This window comes from Sinocyclocheilus rhinocerous, unplaced genomic scaffold (genome assembly GCF_001515625.1).
Source record: "Sinocyclocheilus rhinocerous isolate Xijiao unplaced genomic scaffold, SAMN03320098_v1.1 scaffold760, whole genome shotgun sequence".
NCBI classification, from domain to species: Eukaryota; Metazoa; Chordata; class Actinopteri; order Cypriniformes; family Cyprinidae; genus Sinocyclocheilus; species Sinocyclocheilus rhinocerous.
Window position 1 is genome coordinate 1,049,153 of NW_015667422.1, and position 5,809 is coordinate 1,054,961.

Below are 5,809 nucleotides of genomic sequence, written 5' to 3' on the forward strand. Positions count from 1 at the left end.
CAAAGTTTGAGTGGTGAAATTTAAAAAAATATTAAAATATTTTATTAAACCTTAATGTCAGACTATGACAACAACCAATTAAAATGCCTAAGTATATCTGAATAAAGTATGTTGACACAGGGTTAAAGGTGACTGCCATTGTCCAGAGGCAACAGGTGACATGCTTAAGCAAACATGCCCTTCAGACTTGCCCTCTATTAGGTACCGTCTCCTCCTGGTGACATCACGAAAGACCCGCCCACACCATGTGCACTTGCAGCCATCTATGGATAGGAGAGGATGTCACAAATTAACTTAGTGGGAAGATTGTATAAACACTTAATTATTGATTTCAGTTTAGCTTTCAGATGTTAGATATAGTAATGTTGGTTAATGTTTTAAAATGCAATTTAAAATGTAAACAAATAAATGATGATTATTATTATTATTAATTCATAAATTATTGTAATTATTTATTATGATTAATATTTTAATTGAAATTTAAAATGTAAACTACATGAAATTTGAATGTACATTCAATATATATCTGATAGTGTGCCAGGACATGTATGTGCATACTAGTTTTAAATACAGATGGCATTCAGAACATTGTAAATGGATGAATATTATGATCTAATCCCTTAACAGTCCCTACAGACCTAACTGCATTCATTCGCTAGGTTTGTTTTTGCTTATTTTGTCACAGTGCAAGTCTAAAGTTACGTAATGCCCATCTGGGGCCGTCAGATCCCGATGACCAGGTTGAGACGGGATACTCAGGGAATGTAGATGTATCCTCTCAGTAATCACTTTTCTACTGCTTTTAATGTTTGGGCAAGAGACAATTGGGAATGGGTTGTTTTTTTAAGTGTTGAAAAAAGTGTTTTCTTTGCAAACCAGTAAAATCGATGGATCTGTTTTGCTCTTATACTTCAAACATTTGATTATTTCATCAAGAGACATGTTCATCACCCTCCAAATTTAATCTGGCCTTCTGGGAACAAATAAAATCCATCTGTTTTTGAGTTGGATTAAATCATAGCTCTAACTTGGAAAGCGGGAGAAAATACGGCATATGTCAGGGCACAAGAAAAGCAGTCTGTCTTTATAGTACTTAGACATTTTGATATTGTCAATGTCTTGATCCATTGCTAAATAGACAGTCATGAAAGTGTGTATTGCCATAAAAGCAGACACATTTTGTCGTCATGACATTTATTCATCAGGTGCGCAAAACTGTTCAATATAAAATTATTTGATTTCAGGCATGCAATGAGCAGGATGTCTTGTCTCTGGCATGGTCAGATCAAATGGCTTGGGCTGGATAAGTAGAGGGCTTATAATGAGGTCCGGTCTTGACCAATGAGAGTGTGGGATTATTGTCTTGTGCTGAATGTAACCATTGTTTGTAAACATTTCAAAAGTTATTGACAGCACATACAACTCAATGCTTATATGTTTGCAAAATGGCACCTAAACGTATTTGGTCAATGTTTTACAACCATAAAGTGTCCAATTCTGTACACTGTAAAAAAATTTAAATGGCCCAACTAATGGTCTTCATAAACAGTATATTCACTATTTAAAACGTTTTGATCAAATAGTTTGATGACAAGTAGGTTTACTTAAGTGTGTGTATTTTGTTGTCGAATTACATTCTTTTTAAGTGTCACTTAAATGTCCAAATACTTTTGGGCCACTGCCTTATTCCCTTATGTGATGCTACTGCAAATAACTCAATGTTTGTGAAACACTGGACACTACTATAAGTCAAATGGCCATAATCTAAGTGATAACATAAATAAAAAATTACCCATATTAGCGGTGAAATATCGCCCGATTATGTCAAACGTCATATGGTCACTGGATGTCATGACAACAAATGTCATGAAGGAAAAGTTTCAATATCTCGCCTTCACTTTCACTTCGGACCATCTCCAATTAAAAAACTCAACAAATGATTTACAAGTTTAACATGCGTTTATCAAAGTAGGAAATAATTAGTGCTCTTGAAATACGAAATGGAGGTGGGTCCGGACTTTGAGAAGCACAGCAATATACCAAATTTTGAAGTCAACAGTATATTCATAAAAAAATAAAACATCCTTTTTTTTTTGTTGCAATTCAATCAAAAAAAAAAAGAAAAAAGCCAAATCACTCCAAAATAGTTTTGTATAAATGCATTTATAAAATAAATGGACAATACTCTAATTTTCCACTTTTTTGTTATTCTTCTCATTATTTCCCTGCCGCGGCTAATGAAGCGGAAGTCTCGCACGTTCACAGAAAGCGGCTTACTTCCGCATTGTAAAATAAGGTGTATACAGTATACAGTACAGAAAGAGTTTACTCCTTCATGACCAGTGAAATTCGATTACGGAACGAATGACTATTAACGAGTCGGTTCTTTTCAGTGAATCAAACATACAGCGCGACTAAGGCTCTTTTTAGTGAATCAAACACACGCAAAAATAAAAAGTCAATACAAGTTTGTGTGTAAACAAGTTTCGCGAGATTTTTAAAAATTCATTTGTCAATGGAATTGCATTTGTTTTTTCAAACCTAGCATCCCATTGAATGGACTACATTATGTCTCACAGCCTGGTTTTCATTCATGTAAAATTAAATGTATAATCTACCCTGAGGTGGGTCATAAAGTTTATGAACTTATTTTTTCCCCAAACTTGTTAACTTTTTCTAACTAATGTTCTTTTTCTTTCAGGTTCAGCATGTGGCCTTGTGTAGGACCAACCAAAGGGAACTAACTCATTTGTCATAAATACTGAGGCCTTAACTTAAGTCAGGTGCAATTTATATTTTAAGACCTTTTTTGGATTTGGAACTGTCACCAAAGACTCTGCTAAGAATATGCTAATTTAGCTATTTTTGTCTTCAAGAAAATAACAAATTCAAGCCAAAATGGATGACTCTTACCAAAACAATATAAACCAGCAGGGAGAAACGTATCCCACATATGGAGGAGGAGAGTACACTTACCCCTATCAGACAGACTACCCTCCTCAGGAGGAGGAAGATGCTGCTAGTGATGACACAGAGGGGCATGATGAAGATGAGCAGATGTACGAGGGCGAGTACCAAGGCATCCCTCATCCGGACGAGGTCAAGGAGGCACGGAGAGCCGCCCGAAGGCAGGCCCGCATGAAGGCCAGGATGGCAGCTGAGGTCGAGAAGGAAACGTTACCTGAGCAATACGAGTCCATCATGGAAGACTGCGGTCACGGCCGCTTCCAGTGGACCCTCTTCACGGTGCTGGGTCTGGCCCTGATGGCTGATGGGGTGGAGTGCTTCGTAGTGAGTTTCGCCCTGCCCAGTGCCGAGAAGGACATGTGCCTGTCGAATGCTGACAAGGGCATGCTGGGTGAGTGAAGGAGTGGGGATCAGAATCAGCTTCATTTCTGATCAGACAAAATCAATTTGATAGGTCTTTGTTTGTAGGAAAGCCCAATTAAAGAGTTAGACTTATGTTCAACGCAGAGTTTTCTGAGCTAAAAACAAAATGTGAAGTAAATATTTTTGGGCTGGGAAAATAATAGCAAATGTAAATGCTCCTGCTCTCACATACTTTCGAAGAATAAAATCTACACTGCGGTACTTCTAGATGTCCCAGAGATTTATATATATATATATATATATATAGCAGACTACTGACTACAGACTAGGAGAGACAGAGACAGGGTGTGATATTCTGATGCTTTTATTAAATATTGATTGTGATAAAGATCACAAATTTGTCCATACTAATAAATACTAGACCTTATAGGGATATTTTACACAAAATTTAAATTCTGTCATCATTTATTCATCCTCATATTATTCCAAACCCGGACAAAAATGAAAGAAAAAAATGCTAGAAACTTTTGTTTTTAACATTTGGTTTTCAAATTAGTTCGAGTATTCATTTTGCTATGATTTGCTGTGTTATTGTTCCTCGGTAGCTGACTGTCTGACTCTGTGTGTTCAGGTTTAATAGTGTACGTGGGGATGATGATCGGAGCTGTCCTGTGGGGCGGTCTGGCTGATAAACTGGGCAGACGACAGTGTTTACTCTACGCACTGGCCATCAACTCCATCTTCTCCTTCCTGTCTTGTTTTGCACAGGGATACGGGATCTTCATCTTCTTCAGACTCTGCTCAGGAATCGGGTGAGACTCCAAAAGCAGCAGGGATTCATTTATGCATATGCACTGCCGTTCAAAAGTTTGGGGTCGATAACACTTTTTAATGTTTTTGAAAGAAGTCTCTGATGCTCACCAAGGCTGCATTTATTTGATCAAAAATACTGTAATATTTTGAAATATTAATACAATTTAATATAACGTTTTTCTATTTGAATATATTTTAAAATGTAATTTATTCCTGTGATGCAAAGCTGAATTTTCAGCATCATTACTGCAGTCTTCAGTGTCACATGATCCTTCAGAAATCATTGTAATATGCTGAACATTTCTTACCAGTGATGAAAATAGTTGTGTTGTTTTTGTGAAAACCGTAACACATTTTAGAATTTGTTGATGTATATATATTTCAAATCAGCATTTATTTAAAACAGAAATATTTTGTCACATTATAAATGTCTTTACTGTCACTTTTGATCCATTTAATGCATCCTTGCTGAATAAAGTTTTTTTTTTTTAAAAACCTAATTGACCCCAAACTTTAGTATGGTAGCGTACATAAACTTTTTGCATTATTTCATATTTCACAATTGAAAATTATTTACCAGCGTTTACTTGTTGTAGATTACAGCTAAGATGGAATCACTCACTATACTGGCTTTATGGTTAAATTTAATTTAATTTGGTCCATTAAATGATATTAAGACACAGTCTCTGATGATCTCCTGCAGGATCGGCGGGTCAATCCCTGTTGTGTACACGTACTACAAATTCCAAAATTTTATTGAAATTTCATGGAAAGTTATTTCAGTTGATATTCATGTGACACATTATTAACATCATGACAAATCAGTAAATCTGAGTAAAAGAAGCACAAAAGCCTGCACACAATGTCCTTCGAGAAAATATTTTCAAACGTCTTTATTCAGATGCCATAATAATACAAAAGTGCTCAGTGCACAATAAAAAGTGCACAGTTAAAGACAAAACATTTTCAATATCACATCATCATCAGTGTCTAAAACAGTAATAAAATAAATGAGCAAATAAAATGTCAATAAAATAAAATATATTAGTTAGATATTAATTTCTGTAAATGATCTGTTGTTTTGCCCAGCACTGCTTTGAGTTTTATAGAATGATGTGCTGATTGTCAAAATGTCAAAACACAAAAGAAAATTCCTTTTGTGTAAAAATGAGTTCAAATAATAATAGGTGCGCACCCTATTAAAAAGCCCTGGGCTACAAAAAAATTCATGGGATTTTTTTTTGTTTTTTTTTTGTGAATTTCAGACTGCACAGTTGAAGATTTGATTTAAGGCAGTGTTGTGGATCAGACATCCCTCTTAGAAAATAAGAGATATGGATGGATGGTGGAAAATCCAACATCGGAGGGAAAACTGTTTGTCTGAACTAGAATGATGAAACATCCAGATATGCAGATCTGTTACTTAACCAAACATCATCTCTCTATCTTTCAACTTACAACTCTCTCTATCTCTGTCTTTAATTTTTTTTAAAAATTCAAATTATGCTATTGGCATGATTGTTCTGCATACACAACAATGCAAAGCATTGATACAAACAAACACAAAAAGAAAAGAAAATATAATAACATTATAAAAAATACAATAGTGATGTTTATGAAGTAATTTTAATAGACAATTAACAATAATTTTAATAAATAATTGCAT

General features: G+C 35.0%; 1 pseudogene; it reads left to right on the forward strand.

The window, feature by feature from the left end:
• Positions 1-2,865: 2,865 nt before the first annotated feature.
• Positions 2,866-5,809, forward strand: part of LOC107733959 (synaptic vesicle glycoprotein 2B-like) — a 14,487-nt pseudogene continuing 11,543 nt past the window's right edge.